At 44.3% G+C, this 16,386-nt stretch overlaps 2 protein-coding genes across 3 annotated transcripts in view; both read left to right on the forward strand.

Moving 5' to 3' along the window:
* hdac3 (histone deacetylase 3) overlaps positions 1–16,386 on the forward strand; it is a 477,712-nt gene that overhangs the window by 244,591 nt on the left and 216,735 nt on the right. The gene's annotated exons all lie outside the window — the stretch shown is intronic.
* LOC114660451 (F-BAR and double SH3 domains protein 1-like) overlaps positions 1–16,386 on the forward strand; it is a 186,082-nt gene that overhangs the window by 80,423 nt on the left and 89,273 nt on the right. The window lies entirely within an intron of this gene.

Genomic DNA, 16,386 nt, shown 5'->3' on the forward strand with positions numbered 1-16,386 from the left:
CTGGGCAGAGGTGTCCATCCCCATGACCTTGGGTTTATCACTGAAGATGTAGCACCAGATGGTGTTTTCTAGAACCTCATTCCTTGTGTGTGTTTTTTAATGAAAATACTTGACATTAATAAGCTGCTTTTCTTTTGGACCTTCTCAGAGTACACAAAGATGGTTGGCACTCCCAAAACATTTTTATTATATTTTTGTTTTTCTGTAAGTTTAGTTAGGCAAGGATTTTGTTTTGGCTTAGGAGGCCTTGCACGAAAATACTTTGAGAAGCACAGTTGAAAAGGCTCCAGCTTGAAACCTGAATTCTCAATGGCAACTCTATAACGCAGAGTCCACCTAAGCCAGCAGCTGAATTCTGGGTCAGGGGAAAGATGCTCTCTTCGGGGTACATTGTCATATTTATAATTAGGGATGGGCTGTGCGGCTAAAAATGTGCGTCTCCATCGCTATGTCTTGTCTCCAGAGTTATTTATTGGGATCATACACATAATCTCTCACCATTATACCACCATCACAACCTGCCCGGCTCGGTTTCTCCGTCATTTTTGAAGCTGCCTGTTTTTGACGTGTATCTTTTGGCCTATAACCCCCTTGGTGTTTTAGGGTCGAAGCGAGTGCTTGTAACTCCACCACGCAACTTGTAAAGAATTGGGATTACTAATTGTACTTTGTCCAAATTTAATATTTTTTCCCATTTTAAATTTACAATAAACTTGGGAAATGAAGACCTGGCAGAGCTGGGAGAGAGAGCTTTAGTTTCAAGAGAGCCAGCAGTGTGAAATACCCCAGTGTGTGATGTGTGGACACCCGTACGGGGTGTGGCTGTTTTACCAGGAGATCTGGGTTTCATACCAGTCTGTTTTGTAATCAAGTTTGATTTTAATTCAGGTTTCGGTCATGGCGGTCCGGGTGAGGCCCATATTGTATCCAGAGTCATTAATTGCACTTTGAGGTTCTTTGCAGCAAAAAGAAAGATTAAGACAATTATATACTAGGAAGCTTTCAAATAGTAGCATCAGTTATATAATACCTGCAACAGGTTTAAGTGTAATAAAGTTCAGGATTGTAGAATTTGTAATTGCTTTTTTTTTTAATAATCTTTCTACTTTGTTGCCAGGGCAGCACCAGGTAAGTCAGTCAGACTTCTTAAAAACCAAAGTTTATCCATTGAAGTCATGAATTGTAGGTTGCATCTCCTTTCGAGGTGATCCATTCGACTGGGTCCCTGGGTGGATCAGGGCGCTCAGGGGAGCCTTTTCGTCACTCACAAATCCACCATGCGCAACGAAATCACCATGGTGGGAATCCCAAAATGCTTGATGAAACGATTGGGTGTCTACGTGCCAAAACCGCCAACGAGGAATGAAACTCGAGGAAAACGATCGGGTGTCCCATCAAAGAAGAATGAAGGTGTTCACCGCCTGAGTCTCTGCTTGCATTAAACGGCAGGGTAATGAACTCTCTGCCAAGGAGCTCTGTTCATTACGTCACCCAGGGGCCTGTGGGGGTCTCGATTAGGGACCCATAAACGTTGGAAACCAATACTTTGCATGGGGAGCTTTAAACTCACTGATCCAATTACCTTTTAGTTTTATTGGCATGTTATAATTTTCATGTCTTCATACAGCCTGATTTTGGGTACACTTGGGGTTCAGATCTGGTGAAGTTTTATTGGGCTGAATAGCCTGAATGACATAATATTTAAGTTCCTGCACACAATATGTACTTATGAAGCTACTGCACTTGTCCTAATAACAGAGGTCCAGTGGAGTGTGAGTGAGTGTGTGTTTGTGTAATTTGCTCAAAATTCTCGCAACTTGGAAAACTGCAAAGTGGAGCTGTGTGCTGCTCTCCTGGTATGGGTGTATAAACCGTTTGATTAAAGACTTACAAACTGCTCATAAAAATGAAAGGAAGACTTTTGAATCCGAGTATCGCATCAAGTCAGTGACACTTGTGGGCTGTTGATCTGCTCAGTGAAGTAGCAGAGGGGCTTGTTCATCTGTTTCAGCTGCTTTGGTCCAGTAGAGGGGCAACAATGAGACGACCCCCAAAACAGGAATGAATGGGTTAACAGCTGGAGGGAGGCCACTGACATTTTCCCCTCCTCATCTGTTTTGTCACTCGTTTTGCATTTGGCTACGGTCAGTGTCACTACTGGCAGCATGAGGCCATACCTGGACCCTACAGAGGTGGCACAGGTAGGATGGCACATCAATATGTGGCATTGCCAGAAGGTTTGCTGTGTCTCCCAGCACAGTCTCAAGGGCATGGAGGAGATTCCAGGAGACAGACAGGCAGTTACTCCTGGAGATTTGGACAGGGCTCCTCGTAGAAGGTCCTTAACCCATCAGCGGGACCCACCGGTATCTGCTCCTTTGGGCAAGGAGGTACAGGATGAGCACTGGCAGAGTCTACAAAATGACCTCCAGCAGACAAGCCACTGGTGTGAATATCTCTGACCAGACAATCAGAAACAGACTTCATGAAGGTGGCCTGAGGGCCCGATATCCTCTAGTGGGCACCGTGGAGCTTGATTGGCATTTGCCATAGAATTGCAGAATTGGCGCCCTGTGCTTTTCACAAATGAGAGCAGGTTCACCCTGAGCACATGTGACTGACGTGAAAGGGTCTGGAGAAGCCGTGGAGAACGTTATGCTGCCTGTACAATCGTTCAGCATGACGGGTTTGGTGGTGGGTCAGTGACGGTCAGTCTGGGGAGGCATATCCATGGAGGGACACACAGACCTCTACAGGCTAGACAACGGTGGACATCTTGTCTGCCATTAAGTATCGGGATGAAATCCTTGGACCCATTCTCAGACCCCATGCTGGTTCCTCCTGGTTTACAACAATGCCCGGCCTCATGTGACAAGAGGATGAAGGAACTGATACCATTTACTTGCCTCCCTGCTCTGCTTGCCTGTCCTCAATCTAATAGAACACCGCTGGGTGGGACATTATGTTTCAGTCCATCTGACACCTCAGCCTGTCCAGGAGCTCAGTGATGCCCTGGTCCAGATCTTGGAGGAGATCCCCCAGGACACCATCCGCTGTCTCATTAGGATGTTGTCACGCATGGGGTGGGTGGGGCATGCAAGCAGGCAGACCTCAGTATGTGCGTCTCGGGAACTGCAGGTCTGACATTGTGGTCAGCAACACAGGAGTGCCACAGGGGACTGTACTTTCTCTGGTCCTGTTTAGCCTATATACATCAGACTTCCAATACAACTCAGAGTCCTGCCACGTGCAAAAGTTCACTGATGACACTGCAATCGTGGGCTGCATCAGGAGTGGGCAGGAGGAGGAGTATAGGAACCTAATGAAGGGCTTTGTTAAATGATGCGACTCAAACCACCTACACCTGAACACCAGCAAAACCAAGGAGCTGGTGGTGGATTTTAGGAGGACCAGGCCCCTCATGGACCCCGTGATCATCAGAGGTGACTGTGTGCAGATGGTGCAGACCTATAAATACCTGGGAGTGCAGCTGGATGATAAACTGGACTGGACTGCCAATACTGATGCTCTGTGTAAGAGAGGACAGAGCCGACTATACTTCATTAGAAGGCTGGCGTCCTTCAACATCTGCAATAAGATGCTGCAGATGTTCTATCAGACGGTTGTGGCGAGCGCCCTCTTCTACGCGGTGGTGTGCTGGGGAGGCAGCATAAAGAAGAAGGATACCTCACTATTGGATAAACTGGTGAGGATGGCAGGCTCTATTGTAGGCATGGAGCTGGACAGTTTGACATCTGTGGCAGAGAGAAGGGCGCTCAGCAGGCTCCTGTCAATCATGGAGAATCCACTGAATAGGATCATCTCCAGACAGAGGAGCAGCTTCAGTGACAGACTGCTGTCACCGTCCTGCTCCACTGACAGACTGAGGAGATCGTTCCTCCCACACTATGCGACTCTTCAATTCCACCCGGGGGTGTAAACGTTAATATTATACAAAGTTATTGTCTGTCTGTATACCTGCATTGTTATCACTCTTTAATTTAATATTGTTCTTTATTAATCCCAAGGGGAAATTCACATACTGCAGCAGCATCATACTGATAAAGTATCTACCTATCTACCTACCTACCTACCAACCAACTACGGAGTATGATTGTGAGTTGCTGCAATGACCTTTCGGCCAAATGGACTCGCCTGCCTGCCTGCCACCTCATTTTGTTCCCTTTGATTTTCGGGGTGTCCCTCTGTAGGTTCATCATTTTCATTTCCATTCTTTCTTTCCTAACATATCACCATACCAGTCCATAGCAGTAGAGAGGGCCAGCAGGATTTGTTTTTTCCCCATTGAGATCTGATGGGTTTTCAAAGTGTGCCTTTCATTTTTTTTTTGAGCAGTTTTAATTTCTTTGGTTGAAATGCTTAGGTTAGCAAATCTTCTGTCTGACACTCGTAAAGCACGAGATCTGCTGAACCTGCCGTGCGGCCCGCTCCTTAAATAGCTTTCTGTATTTTTACCTGCCTAACCTGATCCAGGCTCGTCTGATGCTTTAGGTTGACAGCAGCGTCAGTAAGGCAGGAAACACCTTGTGATGGAATTCCAGTTATTGCCACACACTCACATACAGGAGTGCAGTCTACATGTTGTAATGATCAGGGTTATTTTTTTTTTTTGTATAATCGTTTGTTTTAATTACCACCTTCCTTGCATTACCCTGTGTGAGAGACGGCTGGAAGTTCAACCTGGCCAGGACGCCCCTAAAATGGAAGGATGGAGGAAGGCAGCTACTTGTGGACACTGCCTCCTCCAAGAAGCCAGATGGCAGCTTGCCTGGAGTGTAGCGGTGCCCCAGATTCCCACAGGGCATCCTGGGCCTTGGAGTTCGGTTTTCTCAGCTCTGTTGGGTGCTGTGGGTGCTGCCTAGGGGAGCTGTCAAAGGACCTTGGGAGTCATAAAATAAAATGGTTAGGGTTAGGCCGGGCGAGGCCCTCCTCACAGTCCTGTTTCACTAATACGCGGGCAAAGCTGCAGGGGATGGCTAGTGTACAGGTGCTGGCCATAAAATTAGAATATCATGACAAAGTTGATTTATTTCAGTAATTCTATTCAAAAAGTGAAACTTGTATATTAGATTCATTCATTACACACAGACTGATGTATTTCAAATGTTTATTTCTTTTAATTTTGATGATTATAACTGACAACTAATGAAAGTCCCAAGTTCAGTATCTCGGAAAATTAGAATATTGTGAAAAGGTTCAATATTGAAGACACCTGGTGCCACACTCTAATCAGCTAATTAACTCAAAAGCCTTTAAATGGTCTCTCAGTCGAGTTCTGTAGGCTACACAATCATGGGGAAGACTGCTGACTTGACGGTTGTCCAAAAGACGACCATTGACACCTCGCACAAGGAGGGCAATACACAAAAGGTCATTGCTAAAGAGGCTGGCTGTTCACAGAGCTCTGTGTCCAAGCACATTAATAGAGAGGCGAAGGGAAGGACAAGATGTGGTAGAAAAAAGTGGACAAGCAATAGGGATAACCGCACCCTGGAGAGGATTGTGAAACAAAACCCATTCAAAAATGTGGGGGGGATTCACAAAGAGTGGACTGCAGCTGGAGTCAGTGCTTCAAGAACCACCACACACAGACGTATGCAAGACATGAGTTTCAGCTGTCGCATTCCTTGTGTCAAGCCACTCTTGAACAAGAGACAGCGTCAGAAGCGTCTCGCTTGGGCTAAAGACAAAAAGGACTGGACTGCTGCTTTCTGATGAAAGTAAATTTTGCATTTCCTTTGGAAATCAAGGTCCCAGAGTCCACGTTGCGTGAGGTCCAGTGTAAAGTTTCCACAGTCAGTGATGGTTTGGGGTGCCATGTCATCTGCTGGTGTTGGTCCATTGTGTTTTCTGAGGTCCAAGGTCAACGCAGCCGTCTACCAGGAAGTTTTAGAGCACTTCATGCTTCCTGCTGCTGACGAACTTTATGGAGATGCAGATTTCATTTTCCAACAGGACCTGGCACCTGCACACAGTGTCAAAGCTACCAGTACCTGGTTTAAGGACCATGGTATCCCTGTTCTTGATTGGCCAGCAAACTCACCTGACCTTAACCCCATAGAAAATCTATGGGGTATTGTGAAGAGGAAGATGCAATACGCCAGACCCAACAATTCAGAAGAGCTGAAGGCCACTATCAGAGCAACATGGGCTCTCATAACACCTGAGCAGTGCCACAGACTGATCGACTCCATGCCACGCCGCATTGCTGCAGTAATCCAGGCCAGAGGAGCCCCAACTAAATATTGAGTGCTGTACATGCTCATACTTTTCATGTTCATACCTTTCAGTTGGCCAACATTTCTCAAAATCCTTTGTTTGCATTGGTCTTAATTGATATTCTAATTTTCCGAGATACTGAATTTGGGACTTTCATTAGTTGTCAGTCATAATCATCAACATTAAAAGAAACAAACATTTGAAATACATCAGTCTGTGTGTAATGAATGAATCTAATATACAAGTTTCACTTTTTGAATGGAATTACTGAAATAAATCAACTTTGTCATGATATTCTAATTTTATGACCAGCACCTGTAGATATAGATAGAGATGTATATATAGATATATGTGTGTGGCTCCCCACTCCTGACGTCACACTTCCCCCTCCCCTTTGCCCGCCGCCTCTGTCTCGGATTCGTGTGAAAAAATCACTGCCGCAAACGAACTCTGATTCTTAGCACGTTGAGAGAAGTCGCAAAATCAACTGGAATGTTCAAGCAAATTATAGAAGGAAAAAAAAAAAAGATCTAAATCCATGAAGTATTTGTCTGGTGAAAATTGGACGGACAGACTGACATTGGATTTAATTTACAGTGCATCCAGAAAGTATTCACAGCGCGTCATCACTTTTTCCACATTTTGTTATGTCACAGCCTTATTCCAAAATGGATTAAATTAATTTTTTCCCTCAGAAATCTGTACACAACACCCCATAATGACAATGTGAAAAAAGTTTACTTGAGGTTTTTGCAAATTTATTAAAAATAAAAAACGGAGAAATCCCATGTCCATAAGTATTCACAGCCTTTGCTCAATACTTTGTCGATGCCCCTTTGGCAGCAATTCCAGCCTCAAGTCTTGTTGAATATGATGCCACAAGCTTGGCACACCTATCCTTGGCCAGTTTCGCCCATTCCTCTTTGCAGCACCTCTCAAGCTCCATCAGGTTGGATGGGAAGTGTCGGTGCACAGCCATTTTAAGATCTCTCCAGAGATGTTCAATCAGATTCAAGCCTGGGCTCTGGCTGGGCCACTCAAGGACGTTCACAGAGTTGTCCTGAAGCCACTCCTTTGATATCTTGGCTGTGTGCTTAGGGTCGTTGTCCTGCTGAAAGATGAACCGTCGCCCCAGTCTGAGGTCAAGATCGCTCTGGAGCAGGTTTTCATCCAGGATGTCTCTGTACATTGCTGCAGTCATCTTTCCCTTTATCCTGACTAGTCTCCCAGTTCCCCACAGCATGATGCTGCCACCACCATGCTTCACTGTAGGGATGGTATTGGCCTGGTGATGAGCGGTGCCTGGTTTCCTCCAAACGTGATGTCTGGCATTCACACCAAAGAGTTCAATCTTTGTCTCATCAGACCAGAGAATTTTCTTTCTCATGGTCTGAGAGTCCTTCAGGTGCCTTTTGGCAAACTCCAGGCGGGCTGCCATGTGCCTTTTACTAAGGAGTGGCTTCCGTCTGGCCACTCTACCATACAGGCCTGATTGGTGGATTGCTGCAGAGATGGTTGTCCTTCTGGAAGGTTCTCCTCTCTCCACAGAGGACCTCTGGAGCTCTGACAGAGTGACCATTCGGTTCTTGGTCACAACCCTGACTAAGGCCCTTCTCCCCCGATCGCTCAGTTTAGATGGCCGGCCAGCTCTAGGAAGAGTCCTGGTGGTTTCGAACTTCTTCCACTTACGGATGATGGAGGCCACTGTGCTCATTGGGACCTTCAAAGCAGCAGAAATTTTTCTGTAACCTTCCCCAGATTTATGCCTCGAGACAATCCTGTCTCAGAGGTCTACAGACAATTCCTTTGACTTCATGCTTGGTTTGTGCTCTGACATGAACTGTCAACTGTGGGACCTTCTATAGACAGGTGTGTGCCTTTCCAAATCATGTCCAGTCAACTGAATTTACCACAGGTGGACTCCAATGAAGCTGCAGAAACATCTCAAGGATGATCAGGGGAAACAGGATGCACCTGAGCTCAATTTCGAGCTTTACGGCAAAGGCTGTGAATACTTATGTACATGGGATTTCTCAGTTTTATCATTTTTAATAAATTTGCTAAAACCTCAAGTAAACTTTTTTCACGTTGTCATTATGGGGTGTTGTGTGTAGAATTCTGAGGAAAAAAATGAATTTAAACCATTTTGGAATAAGGCTGTAACATAACAAAATGTATAACAAGTGATGCGCTGGGAATACTTTCTGGATGCACTGTATATAGAGAGATTAGTGCAGTGGATCAAGAAGGTGACATTAACATGAGTTCATCAAGAAGAAGGAGACTTCAGTAGAAAGGGTCGATTTCACACAAACATTAGGAAGAGAAGCACAAACACTTGGAATAAGTGACCAGGGAGTGTGGTGGACAGCAGAACTTGAGTGACTTTGGAAACTCAACTTGATGTTATTTTGGGGAAATTAAGTGGGCAAGACTGAGGAGCTTTGTGGGGCTGAACGGCCTCTTCTCGTCCAGATTGTTGTAATGCACTTGAATAAGGCCTACGATGTGCCTGCTCTATTGCTTTGCATCACTAACATTTCTGTTGTGCTCATGATGTATTTTTCTTGTCTCCAGTGGCTCTTATGGTTTATTGCTTAATGGTCTTCTGTAAGAATGGCTTTTAATAATGGTCTGGCATTAACACCCGCAAACGCCAGTGTAGCCCGAGCAGCTCATTCAGCTTCATTTGCTTGCTTGTTCTCCTTGTGAAGTTGCTCCTTTTATATATGAAATAAAAATCCAATTCATCCACTAAAACACAGCAGAGTTGTTGTGTGAAGTTTCCCTTTCTGATTCACCAAAAGTACATGGGCTGGAGGAGAAAAAGTCCTTTTTAGTTTTCTGTATGTGTATGCAAATGAAAAAATGCCAAGGTTAAAATTACTGATAAAGAACAGCGAGGTCAGCAGCCTTAATGGTGTGTTTCACTTATCTTGTGGTCCTAAAAGTTAAGTCTCTGAAATCACTGTTTGTTGTTTGATCATTATTTACTAATTTACTAATTAACTTTTTTATTTATTTATAGTTACTGTTTACACCAATTTACTTTTTTTTTAAATTTTATTTATTTTTTTAAACGGATGTCCACATTCCTTTTATTGGAGTGTAATGTAAATTTTATTCATAGCCTTCTATTCAACCAGGAAAATGCATAAAAGCTTAAATTTTGGCACGGTGGGCTCTGTACTTGTACAACAACCGAGAATGGCGTTCACTACTCGGGACCTGCTTGTGGCTGCCCTGTTACGGGTTTTCATTTTGTATTCTGTTTGTCTGTTATCTGTGTTGTGCAGCATTAGCCTTTCACACACACAGTCGGCCTCAATGCTAAGCGGGCTGAAAAACCAGCAGGGGATTTCTTTGGAAGGAAAACGTGAAATAGGAATACGAAAAGAGTCGTTTCAGGTGTCGGGCACTCTGGAGTCGTCTGCCTCATTTGAACTTGGCTATAAGTGTTTGTGATGTTCTCAACCGAATACAGAGTAATATTGTCGGGTCATTTTCTAACCTGCTTAATCCACACCAGGATCATTTGGGAGGGGGGGTGCTGAAGCCTGTAATATTAATATTACAATAGTGTAATATTTTATAAGCCAGAAAATCGATTCAAATGGTTGTCACACTTGAAGCCGCCTTCATAACAAGTTTGACCGGGGAGCCCTCAAAAACACCCCCTGCACGTCTCCTTTGTCTGCCCAGCTACGTGAAAAGAGCAGAATTTTTAAGGAGCTATTTAACAGGACAGGCTCAGTTATGGAAGCAAATTATTCAGTAAAAGTGTGCGAAGAAACACGATTGAGGGTCCTTTATACCAGGGGTCGCCAACTCTACCGTGGCTGCAGGTTTTCATTCCTACTCTTTCTTTAATGAGTGCCCTGTTTGTGCTGCTACTTAACGTCTACTGAATTAATTTTAATTGACTTGTTTTTTAAGATTTGTTCCCCTGAATTTCTTCATCGCTCCTCTGAATTGCTTCATTTCTTTCCTTAAATGGCACCCAAAGAGAAATGAAATGTGAAGTGAGGGAGCCAACAGAAGACCAGCTAAGTCAGGGCCTCAAACTCCAGCCAGTTTCACTCCAACCAGCTGTTTAATGAGGTGCCGGTTGTTGTTGTTAATTAAACCCTTTTCTTTAATTCTGTGGCTTGTTGCTGCCCTCGTGATGCAATAGCAGACATTTACGAAAGTGTTGATCTTCTCTTTTATAAGAGCACACTGTTAAAATGTTTTGGGGACTGAGTAGATTGACATTCCTGAGACCTTCACCTTTTTTATTTTCAGATATTGTGTGATGGACACCAGTTGTTTTGGCGCATGTTGTATCTCATTATTTGGCAGCTAATTAAGGAAAAAGAGAAACAATTAAGGGGCCTGTGTTTTCAAGAGCAAGTCAATTAAAATGAGTTCAAAAGAAGTTAATTAGCAGCAAAAACAGGTCACTCATTAAGAAAAGGGTTAGAATGAAAACCTGCAGCCACGGTGGTCCTTCAGGACCTGAGCTGGCAACCCCTGTTTTATACCAAAAGCCCTACTGATCAGACCTGTGTGTGTGTGTGTATTTATGTGGTGGCCACCAGGGGGCACTCCTGCTCCCCAACACCTGACACAAAGACTCGGACGCGCATGTAAAATTAACAAGAGACTTTCTGTTGTGGGAAACTCTGCTTAGGCAAGCGTTTCCCACCATAGCCACAAGTAGAGTTAAGCACAAGAACAACATGGCTGCTTTTTGCTGCTGCCGCCGTCGTCTTTCTCTCTCTCTCTGTCCTGGTCACTGCCTTCTCCACACGTCCATGCATGGCTTGTCCTCCTCCTTCCTCCTGACTCCGGCTCAGTTCAACTGTGGCAGGCACCTCCTTTTATGTTTCACCCAGAAGCACTTTTGGTTTTCTGAAACTGTAGCTCAGAAGCACCAACAAAGCAGGACTCCCCAGTCCCTGCAGCACCCAACAGGGCGGAGTCCAAGAACTCCAGTTCCCATGATGCCCTGTGGGGAACCCCACAATCTGGGGAGGCTGCCATCTAGCATTCTCTGCATGCTGTTTCCTCGTGTCTTTCCATCTGGTGGGTATTCCAGCTGGCCATCCCTCACAATTGTATAATTTTATTTATTTAAATAGCTTCTGTAGGGGGGCCAGGCTTGCCCCCTAAGATCCAACCATTCATCCTTTTAATACAAGTGGTGGCCAAGTGAGTGATGGGAATTCTGATCTCCACAAGGCCTAAAGAACCCAGAGGTCCATATGATGACTTTTTTACACTTTTGTTTATACTTAAAGGAAAATATTTAGGAGCAAATTAGCTTTTTGTACAAAGTCCACCTTTTGTGAAATTGCTTGGCAAGTTGTTGCATTTGATATTTTACTTTTGTTCAGCAAATCTTTTATTAATGATAATTAGTCCGATGTCTGCTTTGTTTTACAATGTAATTTTCTATCATTGATCACTTTGCGTGTATGGTCGTGTTATTCATATTTTATTTCCTATTTTTTTAAGTACTGTGAGAGCGTTAGTTGAATATTTGAGGTGTACAGTTACTAAGTAATATCCTGTGTTAAAGCATAAGAATGTTCTCATTCAGTGAACTATTTGCGGACATTTGATGGCAATTGCAAAACAGCGTAATAACCCTAATGCTAATTTGGGGAGTGTGGCATTTTAAGCGGATGTTGTGTTTGTTCTTTTTTTGTTATTTAACCCCAGTGTGACAATATCAGAATCAAAACCTGGCATGCTGAATCGTCCTTTTTGTTGTATAATAGACACTCCGTCTATGCCAGGAGAAACTGTTGGAGACTTTCATGGTTTTAGTCGGCACAGTTCAAGGACTGAACACCTCACACATGACATACCTTCTGAAATGTGCTCAGTCCCATGCAGGTCACAGAAGGCTGGAGCCTGTCCCACCAACAGCAGCCAGAAGAGACCCCCAGACAGGGGGGCAGTCCATGACAGGGTCCAGACACACACACACACACACCTCACTCTCATTAACACCAGGGCAAATTGAGGGTCACACATTCTCCTAAACTGTACAGCTATCTATGCTGTGCAGACCCGCTGCCACCGTGACACTCGTCAGTTAAGAAAATGTTATTACAATTATTATATTAAGACATTATTGTGGAGGGTTGCTATTATGACTCAACACAGGGGAAGGGGTCAGCTTGAATCAGCGACACAGAGGAAGACCCACGTTTATTCAAATCTCTCTTCTTCTTCTTTTGGCTGCTCCTGTTAGGGGTTGCCACAGCGGATCATCTTCTTCCATATCTTTCTGTCCTCTGCATCTTGTTCTGTTACACCAATCACCGTCATGTCCTCTCTCACCACATCCATAAACCTCCTCTTAGGCCTTCCTCTTCTCCTCTCACCTGGCAGCTCTATCCTTACCATCCTTCTCCCAATATACCCCTCATCTCTCCTCTGCACATGTCCAAACCAACGCCATCTCACCTCTCTGACTTTGTCTCCCAACCGTCCAACTTGAGTTGACCCACTAATGTCTTCATTTCTAATCTTGACCATCCTTGTCACACCCAATGCAAATCTTAACATCTTTAACTCTGCCACCTCCAGCTCTGTCTCCTGTGCCACCATCTCCAGCCCATATAACACAGCTGGTCTCACTACCGTCCTGTAGACCTTCCCTTTCACTCTTGCTGATACCCGTCTGTCACAAATCACTCCTGACACTCTTTTCTATCCACTCCACCCTGCCTGCACTCTCTTCTTCACTTCTCTTCCACACTCACCGTTACTCTGTACTGTTGATCCCAAGTATTTAAACTCATCCACCTTCACCAACTCTACTCCCCTCATCCTCACCGTTCCACTGACCTCCCTCTCATTTACACACATGTATTTATTCTTGGTGGTCCTACTGACCTTCATTCCTCTCCTCTCATATCTCCACCTCTCCAGGGTCTCCTCAACCTGCAGATCACAATGTCATTATCATTCTTTAATTTAATATTATTTATTGTATCAGTATGCTGCTGCTGGAAAATGTGAATTTCCCATTGGGATTAATAAATCTATCTATCTATCTATCTATCTATCTATCTATCTATCTATCTATCTATCTATCTATCTATCTATCTATCTATCTATCCTATCTATCCTATCTATCTATCTATCTATCTATCTATCAGCAAACATCACAGTCCACGGGGACTCCTTTCTGATCTCATCTGTCAACCTGTCCATCACCATTGCAAATAAGAAAGGACTCAGAGCCGATCCCTGATGTAACCCCCCCCTCCCCGTCACTCCTACCGCAGACCTCACCACAGTCACACTTCCCTCGTTCATATCCTGTACAACTCTTACGTACTTCTCTGCTACTCCCGACTTCCTCATACAATACCACAGCTCCTCTCTTGTCACCCTGTCCTGTGCTTTCTCCAGGTCCACAAAGACGCAATGCAACTCCTTCAGGCCTTCTCTAAACTTCTCCATCAACATCCTCAGAGCAAACATCTCATCTGTGGTGCTCTTTCCTGGCATGAAACCATCCTGCTGCTCACTAATCATCATCTCACTTCTAAACTGAGCTTCCACCACTCTTTCCCATAACTTCATGCTGTGGCTCATCAATTTCATCCCCCTGTAGTTACTGCAGTCCTGCACATCCCCCTTATTCTTAAATATCGGCCCACCAGTACATTTCTTCTCCACTCCTCAGGCATCCTCTCACTTTCCAAGATTCCATTAAACAATCTGGTTAAAAACTCCACTGCCATCTCTCCTAAACACCTCCATGCTTCCACTGGTATGTCATCGGGACCAACAGCCTTTCCATTCTTCATCCTCTTCATCGCTGTCCTTACTTCCTCCTTGGCAATCCGTTGCACTTCCTGATTCACTATCTCCACATCATCTAACCTCTTCTCTCTCTAGTTCTCTTCATTCATCAGCCTCTCGAAGTCCTCTTTCCATCTGCTGAACACACTCTCCTCGCTTGTGAGTACGTTTCCATCTTTATCCTTTATCACCCTAAACTGCTACTCATCTTTCCCAGCTCGGCCCCTCTCTCTGTAGCCCACTGGTTCTTTTCTTCCTCCTTAGTGTCCAACCTCTCATACAACTCATCATACGCCTTTTCTTTAGCCTTCGTCACTTCTCTCTTCACCTTTTGCCTTATCTCCTTGTACTCTTGTCTACTTTCTGCATCTCTCTGCCATCCTCTTCCTCTGTATACTCTCCTGTATTTCCTCATTCCACCACCAGGTTTCCTTTTCCTTCTTCCTGTGTCCAGATGTCACACCAAGCACCCTTCTTGCTGTCACCCTTACTACATCTGCTGTAGTTTCCCAGCTGTCTGGTGACTCTTCACTGCCACCCAGTGCTTGTCTCACCTCCTCCCTAAACTCAGCCTTACAGTCTTCCTTTTTCAACTTCCACCATTTGATCCTTGGCTCTGCCCTCACTCTCTTCCTCTTCTTGATCTCCAACGTCATCCTACAGACCACCATCCTATGCTGCTTAACTACACTTTACCCTGCCACCACTTTGCAGTCTTCAATCTCCTTGAGATCAACCCTTCTTCATAGGATGTAATCTACCTGTGTGCATCTTCCTCCACTCTTGTACGTCACCCTATGTTCCTCCCTCTTCTTAAAATACGTATTCACCACAGCCATGTCCATCCTTTTGGCAAAATCCACTATCCTCTGATCTTCTTCATTCCTCTCCTTGACACCATACCTACCCATCACCTCCTCGTCTCCTCTGTTCCCTTCACCAACATGCCCATTGAAATTCGCTCCAATCACCACTTTCTGTTCATCACTTCATCCAACTCACTCCAGAAATCTTCTTTCTCCTCCATCGCACACCTGACTTGTGGGGCATATGCACTAACAACATTCATCATCACACCTCCAATTTACAGCTTCATAATCATTACTCTGCCTGACACTCTTTTCACCTCCAGAACACTCTTGACGTGCTGTTCCTTCAGAATAACTGCTACTCCATTTCTCCTCCCATCCACACCATAATAGAACAATTTGAACCCTTCTCTGATCCACTGGCCTTACTCCCCTTCCATTTAGTCTCTTCACCCACAATATATCAACCTTCCTTCTCTCCATCATATCTGCTAACTCTCTCCCCTTACCAGTCATACTGCCAACATTCAAAGTTCTTCCCCTCAGTTCCACTCTCTTTTCTTTCCTCCTCTCCTCCTCCTTCTTTTTCTTCTTCTTCTTCTTCTGCCAACAGTAGCCCAATTTCCACCAGCACCCTGTTGACGAACAGTACTGGTTCTGGTTGTTGTTAACCCGGGGCTCGACCGATCTGGTATGGAAATTTGTATTGTTGTCCGCATATTGATTTGGCAAAATTTTACACCGGATGCCCTTCCTGACGTAACCCTCCCTATTTATCCTGGCTTGGGACCGGCACGAAGAATCACACTGGTTTTATTCAAATCTCTCTATTATATAAAAAAAACAAAAATCATGGTAGGAGACGAGACGTGATTTTCTTGGAGAGACACTTACACGTCCGGCGAGATGAGACTTTGTGCCAAGAGATGTAACCAGGCCTGGGGCCGGAAATAAAAGACAAAGAGTAGATGACAAAGTAAAACGTTGTAAAGAATTCAAAAACGGCGCGATAAACATGCAGAGAAGGTTAGAGATAATGGAAGTGTGAAAATTCGAAAGTCTCAAGAAAAGGATAGTAAAGATCGCATTAGCGCAAACAAATGGAAATTATTACTCTGTCAAATAATGGAACAGCGAAAAAGAGAGAGAATATATTGTTTGGATTTAAACTTTAGGTCGGAGACTTGTAGATTGTCTAATTTGTGTTGCCAGCGAGAATGAAAAGATTCCAAAAATGTTGGCGTGGTATGAAGTCCCATGAGACGGAGACTTTTAAGATGAGATTCCTTCAAGTCACACAGTACTTACAACCATTTTCAAACAAGACCACAGTCATCAAACCTCTCAGTTGTGTGAATGCTTTTGGCAGACACACTTCCTGCGCTCTCAGCTCTTATAAATTTTATCAGGACAATCATTTTATACGTTTTCGATGACATGTCAACGACTAAGCAAAGAAGAAAGAGCAGGGACAAACATTCGAAAAAGTCATTTTATTTAATAGAGACAAAGAAATGATATTCACTCA

The sequence above is a fragment of the Erpetoichthys calabaricus genome, chromosome 11, assembly GCF_900747795.2.
Source record: "Erpetoichthys calabaricus chromosome 11, fErpCal1.3, whole genome shotgun sequence".
Taxonomy (NCBI): Eukaryota; Metazoa; Chordata; class Cladistia; order Polypteriformes; family Polypteridae; genus Erpetoichthys; species Erpetoichthys calabaricus.